The sequence below is a fragment of the Capra hircus genome, chromosome 14 (genome assembly GCF_001704415.2).
Source record: "Capra hircus breed San Clemente chromosome 14, ASM170441v1, whole genome shotgun sequence".
Classification (NCBI taxonomy): Eukaryota; Metazoa; Chordata; class Mammalia; order Artiodactyla; family Bovidae; genus Capra; species Capra hircus.
The window spans coordinates 74,075,927-74,093,192 of record NC_030821.1 but is presented as its reverse complement, the minus strand read 5'-3'; the positions used below and the strand labels follow the sequence as shown (position 1 = coordinate 74,093,192).

Here is a 17,266-nt window from a genome sequence, read left to right as displayed (position 1 = left end):
TAGACTAGGTGTTTCTTTTGGACTGGTCGACTTGGCTGGTGCTCAACTGCCTGTAATAGTCTCACTTGCAAGCCTGGGGGCCCAGCTGGGAGGGCTGAAGCTTTTCCCGATGTTGGTTGGTTTTCATCCTCCAGGGGCTAGCTCAGGTGTGCTCTTGTGACTGCAGAATGATTCCCAGCGGCAAGTGAGAGGAAGTCCTCCACTTAAGCATTCTTAAGCCTTTCTTTGTGTCAAGTTTGTTATCATCGGCTTATTGTTCAAAAGCAAGCCACGTGGCCAAGTTCAGACTCCAAGAGTGGAGAAATGGTTTTCACTTTGCGGTGAGAGAGGTGCAAAACCCCACCACAGAGGGGATGCTGCAAGGTGATGTGAGTAATAGGGGACCTTCACTGAAATCCTCTCTCGCAGTGGCTGAGATGAAGGCTTTGGAAGCAGACAGGATGGGTGTGTCCGGTCACACTCTCCTCTCTGCCGCTGACTGCTTTTGTCATGCCGGGCAGCTCCACTCATGGCAGCTCTCCAAGCTTCAGCTGCCCATCCGTGTTGTGGGAATAATCAGTCTGGGCACCTTGGATTTCAAGAGAGTGTCAGCTAAGAAAACCCATGGTCCGCACATTGCAGTGCTCAGCACACAGAAAGAACTCAACTGAGGGTCTCTGTTCCCGTTCTCAGACGAGGTCTTCGACAGCCCTTTCCTGTCCAGCCTCAGCCTGGTTTATCCTAACTTTGATCTCACAATTTTCTTTATCTTTGTCCTGAAAGACATTTTCCCCCAAGGCTTTTCTTTTGCCAAACAGCATCTTGCTTGTACCCTGATCAAGGGACACCTAAAAATACCATCTCTTCAGATTTGTCTTTCAGACTGAGTTGGCTGTTTCTTCCCAGATACCATCCACACCCTCATATCATACTGCCCAGGACTGTCTATTTGTTTCCTCCGCTAGGCTGAGCTCCTGGAGGGGTATGAACTATACTCACCTTTCTGTCTCTGGGACTTGACTCTGAGCATGGAGCAGAATAGGGGTTTATCTACAAAATATTTGATGTATAAATCATTGGCTGGGTGAATGGGGAAGTGGGTGAATGCCTTTTAATTATGTTGAGTCATCTCCAAAAGGCAGTGAGTGAAATGTCAAAGCTGACAAACTTTTATCGTCTTCACTTCCAGCTGGTACTGGTTTCAGATTCAACCTTTCTGATGTGGAAATGCCAGTAGAAGTGATTAGCATCTCCAGGGGCTGTGGTGAGCAGACACTCTGAGCTTTGTGTCCAGGACAGTCGTCTGAAGAGCAGAGATGGACACTCCCTCAGCCCACTGAGGTAATAACTGACTAACACCAGTGAGAAACTCTTTCCTGTTTCTTCTGTGGATTACATCAGGTTGTGGGGAGAAGGTGGAGGTGGGGGAAATTGCCCCTGTTTCTTGATCTCTTTGCAACTTGGGTATTCCATAAAGAGGGAGGGCTTTCTCCCTCAAGGAGAAATGTGAGCCTCTTAGAGTTTCAAGCAACCTCTGTTTTTTAGAGGTCTTTGTGCTTTCATGAAAACTGGGAGATCCTTCTATGACAACTGCCTGTCATCCCAAAGAAGCGCTGCAATGACAGTCTGGTGCAATGACAGTCTGGTGTGTCCTGGGGTGAGCGCTCAGCCAGCAAACCCTGTGACCCACAGGACAAGTCCCTCCTGGTCATGTTTTACAAATAAAGTTTTATTGGCACTCAGCCATGCTCATTCATCAGAGCTATCTGTGGTATGTCACACCACAGCAACCATTGCGACAGAGAAAGTGTGGCCCCAAAGGTTGAAATATTTACAGACCGGTCCTTAAGACAAAAAAAAAAGTGTCAGTCCCTGGTCTAGAACTGAGCTGTCCACATACATCCACTCCATCTGTGGCTATTTAAATTTTAATAAATGAAAATTAAAGTTAAACCCAGAGCATTCTTTTCAATTAAAAATGGGGTTTTTTTCAGTTAGTTCACTTTTATATAATTGCAAATTTACAGGTAAGCTGCAAGAATGGTCAGAAAATCATGGGTACCCTTTACCCAGATTTCTCCAGTGTTAGCATTTTATATATTCCTGAAACCACAGCGTTATTATAAACATAGTACAGCTGAGTCAGAAGCTTAGCATTGATTTGCTGCTAACATTGATTTGTATTTCACAACACTGACCTTTTTTGACACATTCAAGCCAATTATTTTCCAGAATATCCCTCAGTTTGTGTTTGTCTGATGTGTCCTTGTGATTCGATTGAGACCGTGGGCTCTTGCCAGGAATCTCACGGAACTGATGCTGGGTCCTCAGTGCCTCCCGTTAGGAGGAGGATGTTGGTCTGTCTCAGAGCTGGTGACATTGATTTGTCACCTGGTTGAGGTGGCCTCTGCGAGGTGTCTCCATGTGAAGTTACAATTTCATTTTTGTAATTATCAAGTATCTTCCCGGGAGCGTCTATAAGACTCTGTAAATATCCTTTTACTCTCTAACCTGCCACGTGAGCTTTAGCATCTATTGATGGTTCTTGCCTGCGTCAGTTTGTCATCAGCATGGTTACCAAATAGCGATCTTTCTCATCTCATTGTTTATTTTTCATTTGTTAGTTGGTTTTCCAGCACAGAAAAGAACATTCCTCCTTCCTTTCCTTCTTTATGCGGGTTGTGAACTGGCAGATTTTAACTGTACTTTATAAATTTTAATCCTTTGTTATCATTATCATTATAAATATCATTCTTTTGATATTTTAAAGTTGTCCCAAATGTATCCAGTAAGGGATGACTGCGGCATCTTTTTAACATCTCTCTGTTGGTTTCTGAGCACTTTCTTACTTGTTGGTGAGACACAATATTCTAGCCTCATTTTGTGCTTCCTCTGCCCAGCCTCAGAGTTAGCATTTTTCAAGGAATCCTGGTGCTTTTCAGTGCAGGATGTTATTTAGAAGTGCCATCTGGTGACAAGGCATGTCCTTTATTCCTAGGGTAGCATTGCTCCCAGGCCCTCTGGGCAGATGGAGCTGGGCAATGTGAAATGTGTGTGGGGTGTGTGTGTGTGTGTGTGTATGTGTCTGTGTGTGTGCATGGCTATACACACATCCATGTTCTTAGACATATGCATACATCCTCACATATACATCCACTCACATCATATACACGTGTTTCTATATGTACATATACACACCATCTAGATTATTTCTAACTCACACGTGTGGGTGTGTGCTCAGTCGCTTGGTCATGTCCAACTCTGTGACTCTATGGACTGCAGCCTGCCAGACTCCTCTGTCCATTGGATTTTCCAGGTAAGAATACTGGAGTGGGTTGCCTTGCCCTCCTGCAGGGGATCTTCCCAACCCAGGGATCAAACCTGTGTGTCCTGCTTTGGCAGATGGATTATTTACTGCTGCACCGCCTGAGAAGCCCATTTCTAACTCAACCTATCTCTGTGTTAAAACCACCTTACGTGCACACTGATGATGCCAGAATGTTCTTGATGCGCATCTAAATGCTAGAGTCACCCTGCCCCTGCTGTCAGCACCACCACTCACCACATTTACTAAACTATGGATCAGATCCTGTCCAGACCCCTGCCTGGCCATTACTGCTCACAAAATCCCAGTGGCCCAAGTTCAGAGGAGGAAGCAAGATTCTGAAAATTCCCTTAACTTGTGCAAGTGATGAAGCCAGCAAATGTGGCATGCTTGCCGAGAGTGCCTGTCTGCAGGCTGACATTTGATCAGATGGCCCTGGGAGACAGAACAGTCTCAGAAGGAAGAAACAGAGCAGCAGGTGGGGGAGCGTTTGTCCCCGTGGATCAGGGGATCTCAGGCCCTCACAGCAGCAAGAAAGCCAAACGATGCTGGTGGACACTGTCTCCTTCGCTTCACACCCCAGGAGCTGTGCTTATGACCACGTCACTGATAGAGCCGTGTCGAGTGTAACAGGACGTGCGACGATGCACGTGGTGGAAATGTGCATCCATGTGTGATTGCGGTGTGCCTGTGTGCTTCCTGGGGGGTGGTGTGTGGCTGCTGTCCTAGGCCTGCAGAGACCTTGATCTGGTTGAAGGTGTGATTACAGAACTGGGCCTCTCTGGGGAGTGGGCATTTCCTCTCGCACTGGGGTTTTCTGGGAGGGAGCTACTTGAGCACAGAGGCCTTAACGTAAATACATTTGTGTTCCCAGCTCTCAGCAGAATATATGCAGCGTGTGCAGTGGATCCGGGCTGGTTTTACCTGTGCTTCAGGCAAATCAGAGCAGAGTCAGAAAGCTCTCCGATCTCTTGATGCACCAGGCCCTGTTCTAGTCAGACAGAGACCCAGAGAGTTCACGTGCTGGCAAACGGGGGTTGGGGGAGAGAAGGCAGGAGACTGGCCTTGAGCAGGAAGAAATGGATCTGTGAGTGGCAGGGCTGGGGGCAGGCAGAGGGGGCCCTGGGAGGATCCCAGGGTAGACATGGTGGCCCAGGAAGGTGACTCTGAGATGTTTAAGGAACTGAGTCCCACTGCAGATAAAACAGTGAAGGGGGCGGTGAGCAGGGGCTGCTGATCTAAGGACAGGTGAGGCAACTCAGTTGCTCTCCCCCGGGGGCTGTGGCCTCCCGCCACCCCCAGAGCCAGGCCCATTTCCTGCCATGAGTCCTTTCAGGCCTAAAGAGTCACGTGTGCATTCTCTCCCTCAGAACTCAAGCATTTCCTCTCCCAAAACAAATTTCATCAACCAGCCCACAGGCAAACTGCAGGCCAAGGCACTCTGCTAGATAAGAGCGTAGCCTGGCAGTCGTTAGGGGGATGGAAATGGACAGCAGGGGAAGGCTGGTGGAATTTCTGTTGCTGATAACGCTTAAGAAAGGAGCGCTCGTTACAGAAGCCAGGGCTATGTCCCAGGAAGGCAGGAGCCCTCTCTGAGGGTCTGAGATGTTGTCAGGTGGAAAAGGATTAGCTTGTCCTGGGTGAGTCTGAGGAGGGAACCCAAGTGGAAAAACTGAAATGCACAAGTTTCTGTTCACAGAAGGTTTTTCCTTCTCACTCCCTCATTCATTCATTCATTCAGCGAGCACAACTGGGTGCCTGGCACTGGGCTAAGCACTGGAGGGATAACAGAGTAAGACAAGAGCTATATCTTCAACATGTTAATAATTTAGTGGGTTTCCACTGTAGGACACAAGGAACTCTGCTCAATGTTAGGTGGCAGCCTGGATGAGAGGGGAGTTTAGGGCAGAATGGATACCTGTACGCGTAAGGCTGAGCCTCTCTGCTGTCCACATGAAATTATCACAGCATTGTTAATCAGCTGTTGTTCTTGTTTAGTCGCTAAGTTGCATCTGACTCTTTTGCAACACCGTGGATCGTAGCCCGCCAGGCTCCTCTGTCTATGCTATTTCCCAAGCAAGAGTAACTGGAGTGGGTTAACATTTCCTTCTTCAGGGCATCTTCCTGACCCAGGGATCGAATCCATGTCTCCTACATTGGCGGGTGGATTCTTTACCGCTGAGCCACCAGGAAAGCCCCGCTAGTCAGCTATACTCCAATATAAAATAAAAACTTAAAAAAAATTAATTTAATGGGAGAAACAGATGAACAAATTAGTGATATGTAGACATGCAATTATGAGTTCTGTGAGGCTGGAAGCTAACAGAATTTAGGCGTTCTCTTTAAGAAAAGAATATAAGGTTAGGAATTTAAAAGACAAGCCCTAGCTTAATGGGGATCCTCTGAGGGTCCCTGGTCCTTAGGCTTCCTTGGCCTGGCCCAGGCCTCCAGTGGGGGAGGTGAAAGGGCATGAGGGTTTGTTTCCTGCAGGAGGCTGGATGAACACTTGGCAGAAAGGCCTGCAGCAGGAATTCTGGTGTCCATGCGGTAAGGGCCCCCATACGAACCTTCAAGTTGGGAACTTGCAAAGATGCAGACGTGTGAATCCAAGTTAGTAAATCATGAAAATTAGTCCATGTGTCTGACTACATTGTCATTGTCACCTAGGTGCATCTTTTACAAGCGGTTGTCTTCTGTGCACCTTACTGTGCAGCACCCTATAGAGAACAGTAGTGCGGTGCCTTTTATCTCAAGCTCAGGATGTCCAGAAGCAAGCGCAGAAGCTGCGGCAACATAGCTGTACTGTAGTTTATCTCAAGCTCAGGATGTCCAGAAGCAAGCGGAGAAGCTGCGGCAGTGTAGCCGTACTGTAGTTTTCAAGGTATTGTAAGATTAAAAAAAAACAAAACTGTTCTTTATTTTTTGTGTTTGTTTATATGTCTTATTTGTGTGAAAAGTTCTATAAGCCTGCTACAGTGCAGTATTAGATAGCAGATTGTGTTATCTGGGTGCCTAAGCTAACTTAGTTGGACTTTCGACTTACAAATATGCGTTTTTTTCCCTTTTATTTTAATTTGGAAAGTGTTTTTATTTATTTTAAAAAAATTAATTTAAATTAATTTATTTATTTTAATTAGAGGCTAATTACTTTACAAATGTGCTCTTAAAATGGAACTTGTTCATATGTAGGGAACTTGCTGTACAGTAGGGCAGCCTCGTCTTCTGGGTCCCTGAGCCTCTGTGCTTGGGCTAAAGACTTTTCTTAATGCTGCCAGGATTTTGACAGGTGCTCTCCTTAGAATTCTGCAGGCTGACTGTGTGATCCCACTTCCAGGACGATGTTCTGTGGAATCGTCCGGACTTAGGGGTATAAGCGCTGGTGGGGTGAGTGTGGGCACTTACAGAGGGCTGACCAGGCTCTCCTGACAGCCCCGAGTAGTGACAACTTTACCCCCACAGCCACCTTGAAAGCCAGCTGCGCACATTCTTCCTGTTCTGTTGATGATGGAACCAAGGCCCAGGGTGGCTAAGTAACTTGCTCACAGATGCACAGTTAATGAGTGGAGGAGTTGGACTTTCAAGGTATCTAGTCTGCGTCCAGGGCTCCAGAGGCAGGGCTTGCCCCATTGCCTCTCCTTGATCCTCACTGCCTAACTCTTTTATAGCAACATTACGGAAACATCCCAAGTGTCCAACACTGGCGAGTGGCTAAAGGACATCCATAGAATGGGATATCACATACTTGATCCTTACAGAGAGTTCTTTTTTAAAAAATAATTTATTTATTGTTAACTGGAAGATAATTGCTGTACAATGTTGTGTTGGTTTCTGTCACACATCAGCATGAACCAGCCATAGGTATACACGTGTCTCCTCCCTCTGGAACCTCCCTCTTACCTTCCACCTCATCCCACCTGTCTAGGTCATACAGAGAACTCTTACCAGCACGTTGAAATGCTTTGATGAGGTGCAACCACGGAACACGTGAGAAATGGCACTGTCAACAGTGTTCCAGGGCCTGAACCCCCTCTCAGCCTCTGTACCCTCTCCTGGATGGTCATAATGGCTCATTGGTCACATGTCCATCCAACAGGCTTTACCCTAGTCCATCATGTGCCTGGTGCTGGGCATGTGATGATGACGAGCTCAACCATGGACTCTGGTCTCCTGCTGCTCATTTATGTCCAGCTTCTTTTTAAACTAATTTGTATTGGAGTATAGTTGCTTAACAGTGTTGTGTTCATCTCTGCTGTACAGCAAAGTGAATCAGCTACACATGTGCATATATCCCCTTCCCATTTAGGTCACCACAAAGCACTGAATAGAGTTCCCTGTGCCATACAACAGGTTCTCAGTTCACTAATTTTTTCATAGATAAGCCCATGTGTCTTCCATCTCCTGTACTGGCAGGTGGGTTCTTTATCACTAACACCACCTGGGAAGCCGGTTTTATGCATAGTAGTGTATATAGGGGGCTTCCCTGGTGGCTCAGTGGTGACGAATCCATCTGCAATGCAGGAGACCCAGGTTCAATCCCTGGGTCAGGAAGATCCCCTGGAGGAGGAAATGGCAACCTGCTCCAGTATTCTTGTTTAGAGAATCCCCTGGACAGAGGAGCCCGGCGGGCTACAGTCCATGGGGTCGCAGAGTCGGATACAACTGAAGCAACTGAACATGCACGCACACAGCGTATACGTGTCGATCCAAATCTTTCAACTTATCCCGACCCACTTTCTCCACTTGGAGTCCGTATGTTTGTTCTCTCTATCGTATATTAACACGTACGTGTGGAATCTGGAAAAATGGTACAGGTGACCCTGTTTGCAAAGCAGAAATATCGTCCAGCTTCTGACTGCAAGGTCTGCTTGGGCTTTCTCCCTCCATGTGACCCTGGATGTATTTTCCTGGGACTCTGATTGACCCCCAGCCCTCAGATGCAGCCCCCCTCTGCATCTGTTGCCTCATTTCTAAAATGGACCAAGGACCCACAGACCTCCTGCACTTCAGAGCTTAGGCTCTTCACAGTCGTCAGCAGCCACACCGCACGCCATTACCATCTTCTAGAAAAGGTCAAGCTCCTGACAGCTGCAGGGAGTGCCCTCCTCCCTGAATGTTCAAACATCCAGCCCCCATGGACAGTCAGGATGGAAGGGAGGAAGCAGGGTCCCTGGATTCCAAAGAAAAAGCTTCAGGATAGCTCTCTGATTGCCAGCCATGTGTCCTTAACCTGATGAGCTTTGTTCTCTCCATTGATGGGGCCAGTCCCACCCACCAGGGGAGATAGACCCCCCCGGCATCAGGCAGGCTGTGGCAGGTTCAAGGCCTGGAGTGGCACCTGCGTGGCAGCACCCACGTCTGTCCCTCTCCAGCTTTTGGGGATCAGATCAGACTTTTTACAGATCAGATCCCTGATCTGTAAGAAATGGGATGGTCACAGTACCCACCTACAAGGGGTTGTGAGAATTAAATGAGACGATGATGCAGAAAGCTGGGCTCAGTGCCTGGCCATAGGCAATGCTGGATAAGTTACAGCCCTGTTGTAAGTGTTATTACTTATAGCTGTGCTGGTGGGATGTGGGTGAGCTGTGAGGGTAGCAGGGGAAGGTGTCTGGTTATAGCACAGACCCCCGGGGTAGCTGCTGCTGTCAGGCCCAGAGGCCTTAACAACACTAATGCCACAGGAGGGCATCCACCCAAAGCACGGACGTTTGTTGTTGTTGTTGTTGTTATTGTTATTGTTCAGTCGCTCAGTTGTGTCTGACTCTTTGCGACCCCATAGACTGCAACATGCCAGGCTTCCTTGTCCTTCACCATCTCCCGGAGCTTGTCTGTCAAGCTGGTGATGCCATCCAACCATCTCATCCTCTGCCGTCCCCTTCTCTTCCTGCCTTCAATCTTTCCAATGAATCTGTTCTTCACATCAGGTGGCCAAAGTATTGGAGTTTCAGCATCAGTCCTTCCAATGAATATTCAGGACTGATATCCTTTAGGATGGACTGGTTGGATCTCCTTGCAGTCCAAGGGACTCAAGAGTCTTCTCCAACACCACAGTTCAAAAGCATCAATTCTTGAACATTCAGCCCTCTTTATAGTCCAACTCTCACATCCATACATGACTCCTGGAAAAAAACATAGCTTTGTCAGCAAAATAACGTCCTTTTAGAAGCCAAGCCCACAGACTGAGTTATTCTCCAAAAACAATTTCTATTCTATGCAGACCCGCCCGGCTGATAAGCATTTGGGTGTTCCCCAATAACCTTTGTTCCCGAAGGGCATCGAGTTATGCCTTTCCTTCTGTCTCTGACCATTTCCCTTATGGTCTAGGGACCAAGTCCAAATTCCACCAGAGGACAGACAAGGCCACCATGACCTGGTGTTTTGCCAACATCCTCAGCCTTATCACTACTCTCTGGCCTTGTAGTTCTTATTATGATTACAAGATGCACCTCAGCAATGACCATCAGGGAACTTAGGGAAAAACAAAAACAAACAAGGTTTTTGGCTGATGAGTTCTGGAGGTAAATGGCATGCCCAGGGCCACACAGGGAAATGGGGGGCATGCACAGACCGGGGGTTCTGCCTTTACTGGGGCCAGGGTTGGTTGGACGGGGCTAGTGTTTTGCAAGGTCACTCCTCATTGGCAAACCTGAAACAAAAGAGAGGGAATTAAAGCAAGCGTAGGTTGGGAAAGCAAGGGCACTCAGAAAGGTCAGTTATCTAGATCACCCAGACTTTCTAGAAAGAGGAACTTCATGGGTGGGGCCATGTGACTCTAGTTGTGTATCTGTGGCAGTGTGTTTACGACATAGATGTCTAAACAATTAAAAGCTTAATGTCAGTCACTTACATTGCAATCAAAAGAGCTAATTGTCAGGCATTGACAACTACCCAGATAAAATAAAGAACCCGCCTGCCAATGCGGAAGAGGCAGGAGATGCAGGTTCAGTCCCTAGGTCGGGAGAGCCCCCTGGAGAATGGAACGGCGACCCACTCCAGCATTCGCGCCTGGAAAATCCCAAAGACGGAAGAGACGGGAGGGCTACAGCCTGTGGGGCCGTAAAGAGTGGGACACGACTGGGCGACTGAGCACGGTACACAGTACCACGGCTATAGATACAGAGAGAGATACAGATGCTTCCTGTGTTCTCATTACCCTAAATATTAGCATTCCTACTAAATGAAGTAGCTTTGTTGTCTCCAGGACTTGGACTATGTGATGTTTATCTGCTCTGCCCTCCACCTAGAATGCCCTTTTTTTATCTTCCTGCTTCAATCATCTTTCCTTCAAAACTCAATTCAAGCACCACTTCTGGGAATCTTTCCTCCCTGCGTCCTGTACATTCCCCCAAACATCCCGTGTGTGTGTGGACCCGTGTGTGTGTGGACCCGAGTGCGTGTGTGTGTCTGACTTTCACCCTGCTGACTCCACTCCTCATGGTGCCTGGCCTGTGTGTGCGTCTGTTTTCCCTGTTGGCCCAGGAGCTCAGTGAGGAGCAGGAATGTGTGATTCATCCTTCGCGGGGACTTCTCGAGAAGTCAGCTGGGCCAGATGCAGCTCTGCGTCTCCAGGGCTAAGCATGAGCAGCTGAAAGTGGCCACGGTTTGTCCGCTTGTCTCAGCCACACAGAGGCAGCCCTGGCTGTTGGTTTGATCAACATGATGTCCAGCTCACTGACCTCTCTGCTGAGCTGGACACGGGCCTGCTTCCCACTGGGGATCATTTCTTTCTCCTTGGACACCCTCTGGGGCTCACTCAGCCTGCCACGCTTGCTCCACCTCCTGCTTTTGGAGAACTGGAGATGGGGAAATCCCACGTCTAGGGGCTCTGGCTGTTTAATGTTGGGACTGTCCACCGTCTCTGTTGTTCACAGCCTGCCTGCCTTCAGAACACCTGCTATTTATAGATGTACATGCTCAGCCTAAATTAAGCAAGCACGCCTTGCCAGGATACCACAGCACACCACAGCCCTTTCAGATTTAGATCATGAGAAAGAGGAAGAAGGACATGGGAGGGACCCAGAGCCAGCCTGTCTGAAATGCACTTGGCCAAAATATCCCATGCACTGTGCAGGGAAGAGGCACACCGCCTTGTGGCTCAATGGCCTTCTCATAAACACTTTGTCACAGGCACTAAAAGTGTCCCCAGAGCCAGGGGATTGGCTGCCAGAAAAGGAGAAGGACTGGAGGGAAGGCCTCTGGGACAGGGAGGTGGGTAGACGTTTGGAATTGGTTCCCTGTGCTTTGAAATCTCAGCAGGTAGACAGTCACTTAACTGAAACCTCCTTGAGGGCAGGGGCCATCTCCTTCCCCATTGAGCCCCCAGTATCCAGGTCAAGGAGGGGTTACTCGATGAGTGTTTCTGGAGTTGTCCTGGACGGCTGTCACCCTGTACAGCTGTGTAATGACCCGCCAGGTGGCAGTACCACTGACTCAGTCATCTCCATGGCAGCATATTTCTGTATAAAGTATGTTAGTGGATATCGCCATCATCATCATCATTGTAAACAACACCGCACGGAACATCTAGTGGCTTTAGCATTTTATTTCTTTTGGACTGTGTCCTTGGGCTAAGTTCCCAGGACAGAGATCCTGAGAATGTTTGCTCCTGTCACGTATTATCAGTTGTGACTTTGTCGTGGAAGAAAGGGAGGAAGATAGACCAGGGGACGGGAGCTGGAAAACAATTCCCACTGAACTGGGAGCGGGACCCATGCAAAGGCTGGCGGTGGCAACAGTTAAGAGCTTGTGAGGGCGAGTGGGCCTGCTGCTCTCAACCGGGTCCAGTGTCCCTCCCCCCATGCACACGCACAAATAGACACTCTGTCACACACTCCTCGGAGAAGGCAATGGCACCCCACTCCAGCACTCTTGCCTGGAAAATCCCATGGACGGAGGAGCCTGGTGGGCCACAGTCCATGGGGTCGCTAAGAGTCAGACACGACTGAGCGACTTGACTTTCACTTTTCACTTTCATGCATTGGAGAAGGAAATGGCACCCCACTCCAGTGTTCTTGCCTGGAGAATCCCAGGGACGGGGGAGCCTGGTGGGCTGCCGTCTATGGGGTCGCAGAGTTGGACACGACTGAGCGACTCAGCAGCAGCAGCAGCGCACACTCCTACACATAGGAAGAGGCATGTGGCTGTCACAGCAGCTGGAGGGGAGGGTCTTCTGATGCTCTATAAGTAGGGCCCCGGGATTCTGTGCATCCTGCAACATGGCCAGTCCTGAGCTGGGCAGGAAATGCCAAGATGTGCTCTTCAAAAACCCCGAGGGGCAGTTGGTAGCATAACAGCTGTTCTTAAACCGTTGGTTTTGAAGGCCTCTTTACAGGGTCTTAAATGGTACTGATGGTCTCAAATAGCTTTTGTGTCTTCTGTCTTTTAAGGAGACATTCTTTACATATTTATCGCTTTATTTAAAATTGGCAATAATAGGTCTATCGCCTGATAATATAAGTGTAATGAAAAACAGCTGCTTTCCCAAATGAAACAGAAATTTAGTGAGAAAAGTAGCATCGTCTTACTAATCTCCATGTCTGGCTCAGAGGAAAGCAGCTGGGCTCTCAGTCTGCTGTCGCCTCGGTCCGTGCTGGAATCCCAAGCTGCCTGTCTCTGGGGAACAGAGGCAACAGTCAGTTCCTGAGAGAGTGAGAATGAAAAAGCGAGTGGTGTCTTGCCGTGAAAATGGCTTTGCCCTCATGGACACCCTGGAAGGGGCTCATTGACACCCTGGCGGCCCTGCAACATGATTGACAGAGCACAAGTGCATGGTTAAGAGCTTGGCTTTTCAAGCAGACTGCTGAGAGGGGAGGGGAGGCCAGCTCCCAGGGTCACCTGCACCCAGCTGGGCAACCTTAGGCAGGATAGGTAACTCCTGTGCCTCGCTTCCAGCCTCTATCAAATGGTATAGTAGGACCTACTTCTCAGGATCATTATGAGAATTAAATGATCGAATATGTATAACAGTCAAAGAACGGAGCTAGGTACTTATTAAATGCATGTATCCACATATACAGGTGTGCATACACGCTATATGTATATGCATATGTGTGTACATATCATACTTTATATGAACACTATATGCGTCTAAATGTATTTGTATACATGTCATACCAGGTGCATGTATGTATACATATCATACAACATGCATATACTATGTATGTGTATACATGTATATACTGAATAAAAAACAATTTTAAGTCACCACAGCAAGAGTCGCCCATTTCACTTCATTTCTAAGGATTTGAATCTTAAACAGAGCCATATCTATTTTTTTAATCAATTTTTATTCGGGTGTAGTGGCTTTATAAGGTTGTGTTGGTTTCTGCTGTCCAGCAAGGTGAATCAGCTATATGAGTGCACACATCCTTCCCCTTTTGGTCCCCACAGATCACTGAGGAGAGTTCCCTGAGCTGTACAGCAGGCTCTTATTAGTTACCTGCTTTGTACATAGCAGTGTGTATCTCTCTCCCCATCTCCCGATTCATCCCCCAGCCCAGCACCGCATCCTGAGGCAGCATTTCTGACCCCGCACCCGGGTGGGGGCACTGCAGGGACCGTCACACTGTGCTCAGGGTCTGTCTCGTGGAGCATGGCCAGACGCTAACTCAGCTGTGGGGCCACGTGTCTGTCCCCCTCGTGCTCCTTGGAGCCCCGATCAAGGGCTTGGTGACAACTCCAGACTGTCCTTCTCATTTCCTCTTCCTCCCTTTGCTGGTGAAGTGACTGTCTTCATTTAGCCGCCTGACTGAGAACAGCTGGCCACTGGGGCAGATATCAAAGTGGGGGTCCCAGGTGCCTGGCCCCAGAGAGTCCCCAGAAACCCCAGGCAGCTCCTGGGGGCTCACGGGCTGCTCTATCAGCAGCACGGCTCACAGGGGGAGTGTTTTCCTGAAATGCTTTTTGTCTAGAAGCTCTCAGTGTGAACTTTGCCAAGGCATATGCATTCCCTTAGCCTTTGAAAATACACATCGGTTCAAAGACAGGGAAAAAAATATAGGTCAGCATAAATTATCCAGCCACCGCTTTCAAGCACAGGAAGAAGGTATTTGGGCGGAGGGTCTTTTAATAAAGTGCTGGTTGCTGCTCTTCCTCTTGCTTTTTTCATTAATTCTACTAACAAATATTGACCTGATGCCTCCTTGTACCAGGCAGGGTTCAGAAAGCCAGGGCTGCTTCAGTTAATCCCTTGGGAAATGTAATAATATATGACTTCCGATAAAAGACAAAGGTAAAGGATTCAAAGATTTGTAGGAAGATGGGAAGTGCTATGAGAGAGAGAAGCAAGGGGAGGAGAGGATTTGAGGGGACCGCCGGTAGAGGTGACGGGGCGGCCATACGGAGAGCAGACCAGTCAGCAGAGACCTGGAGGCCGTGAGGATCTGACCCAGCTGGGCACCGGGGGCCACCATGGCCAAGCCCTAAGTCAGGAGGAGTGTGACTGGTGGTCTGACCAGCAGTATTCTCAGGGGGCCCTGCAGAGTGAGTGAGCGGCCGGATGACCAGGGAGGAAGGGGAGGGCAGATTATAGGGGTTTCACCTTGGACTTTGGGTGACGACACTTCTCTCCAGGGGTGACCCTTGTCTCGATGGACTTCAGTGACTTCCTGAGGTTAATTCCCTCCTCCTGTAATTAGCCTCCCCTCCTCTGGGAAACCAGCCCTGAGCCCTTGACTGGGCCTGGAGCCCCTCCTCTGGACATCCGAGGTCATCCACGTTGACCCCTAGCCTTGCATCCTCCAGCTCAGATGGAAATTAATCCGCCTACCAGATTAAGGCCCTTTAGCTGGGTGTTTCAATTTTCTGTCCACCAAGTGGGCGGCAGCTGGTCTTGGGTTTCATGACCTCCTACCCTTGTTCAGGAGCACCACCCCCAACCTCTAAGCCCCTAGGGACTTTCTCAAATTTCATCCTCTAGGACCCTTTTCATCTTGTCCCCAAATGGACCTTGACCTCTCCCCTTCCTCAGAACCCACTCAGATGCTCTTGTGCCCCTTGCAGGCACTCAGCACATTCTGCCTGGCATTTGTCTGTCACATTCCCCCGCAAGATGCTAAATTCCACGAGGCAGGGAATGGCAGCCTGAACTCTGTGTGTGTCATCTTCACTGTGGCTGGAGACAGCTGGAGAGGGGGACCCACCACTGCAAGGTTTGCCCCCAGAGCCTTCAACGCCTGACTGTGCGGTGCTTCTGTGCCCCCCGCGTGCACCCATCTCCCAGCTCAGTATTTGCAGCACCCATGCATCCTTGCCTGGCCAACCCTCTGCCTGGAGTGCCCTTCCCCTATTTCTTTTATTTATTTTTTAAATATTTATTTACTTACTTATTAATATTTGGCTGTGCTGCATCCTAGTTGCAGGCTCTTTAGTTGCAGCGTGCAAACACCTAATTGAGGCATGTGAGATCCAGTTCCCCTACCAAGGATCGAACTCAGGACCCCTGCACTAGGAGCCCAGAGTCTTAGCCACTGGACCACCAGGGAAGTCCTTTCTCCTATTTCTTCACCCAGCAGGTCCCTTACGAGCCCTTACTAACTCAACAGAACGGCCACCTCCTGGGGAAACGGTTCTCAGTCCTCAATGCTCACTCCCCTTTAGCGCCGGCCCTTCCCCTCTTGGTGGCTGTTTTCACCTCCCATGGAGGAGAGGAAGCTTTGATGTGTCAGAAGGATTCATGCGGCCCTGCCCTCGGAGCCCTTGGAGGTCTGGAGCAGGGGCAGAGAGTTCTTTCTGTAAACGGCCGGAGATAGTAAACATTTTCGTTTTTGTGGACTAGATCGTCTGTGTTGTGACTTCTCAGATATGCCATGGCCACGCAGAAGTGGCCACAGGCAGTACAGAGATGAACAGGCATAGTTGTGTTCCAGTAAAACGTCATTTACCAAAACAGGCGGCCGGCCAGATTGGGCCCACGGGTGGCCATTCACGGAATCCTGGCCTTAACTCAGTCTTGGCTGCAGAGGGAAACAGCTTGACCGGCACACGCGCATCCTGTTTGCTGTTGCCATGGGCCCCCCGTCGCTGGGCAGGAGCTCTTCCTGAGCACAGTGTTTGCACCCAGCGTTGCACCCTCCGTGACTGGCATGTGCCTGACACAGGGCCAGCTGCCAGGACACAGGACGGGTCAGCAAGCAAGGCGATGACATTCCTGCAGGTCCTGAGCCTAGCAAGCCAGGCTGGACCCTGCCCCTTCCTTCCCAGCACCAAATGCTGGGGAGGGGCCGGTCATGGGCTCTGGGACCCCTGGGCGAGTCACTAAATCCCCTCCTCCAGGTACATCTTTGCTGCACTGGTTTTAAGCGGGTGCAGATCATTCCATCCCCTTGAGGTGGCCCTGGGAGGATTCAGCTCAGCCCTCCCGACTCCTGACAGCCTAGGAATGCCTCCCCACTGGCCGCAGCCCACAGACTTCTGAGACACCCGGCCTTAACCGCAGAGCTGTGATGGGGGCTGGGGGCACCTGGAACTTCCTGTCTGCTGTTAGTCCCTGAAAGGAGGCATTGAGGTGTGAGACCCCCCAGGAGGTAAGCGGATCGCGTCCTGCATTAGAATGTTCTGGGGTCTGAGTGGCTTGAGTCCTGACATGTACTTAGGCAGGAGCACACACAGCACCTTGTGTGTTCCAAGTTCGATTCACACACTGTTTACTATTCACACACATTATTGTCATAACTGCCTGTGCTGTGGATATTATTTTCCTGACGTTACACAAGGCCTTCCGCATCCTAGAGGTTGAACCACACAGGAGCAGAGCTCAAATTTGCGCCCAGTGTTCTGACACCGAGCTCTGGCTCATAACCCCCAGGGCAAACTGAAATGCAAGAGAAAGCATACAGAGCTGGAGGGAAGCAGAGTGGATTGAATTCACCCTCCACCCCAGCCCCCTTTCTCGAGCTGGAACGTGGTTGCACAGAAAACTGAAGTAACTTGGCCGAGATGACACAGCATTGGTGACAGAGGCAA

General features: G+C 49.4%; 1 protein-coding gene across 5 annotated transcripts in view; it reads left to right on the top strand.

The window, feature by feature from the left end:
* The window catches only part of ST3GAL1 (ST3 beta-galactoside alpha-2,3-sialyltransferase 1), a 91,021-nt gene that overhangs the window by 15,962 nt on the left and 57,793 nt on the right, over nucleotides 1-17,266 (top strand). For 3 of the 5 annotated variants that reach the window (XM_018058596.1, XM_018058593.1, XM_018058592.1), the window contains exon 2: nucleotides 1,169-1,320. The exons of the other annotated variants lie outside the window; for them this stretch is intronic. The gene's annotated coding sequence lies outside the window, so the exon portion shown is untranslated. The remainder of the gene's footprint in view (nucleotides 1-1,168; nucleotides 1,321-17,266) is intronic. 5 annotated transcript variants of the gene reach the window in all.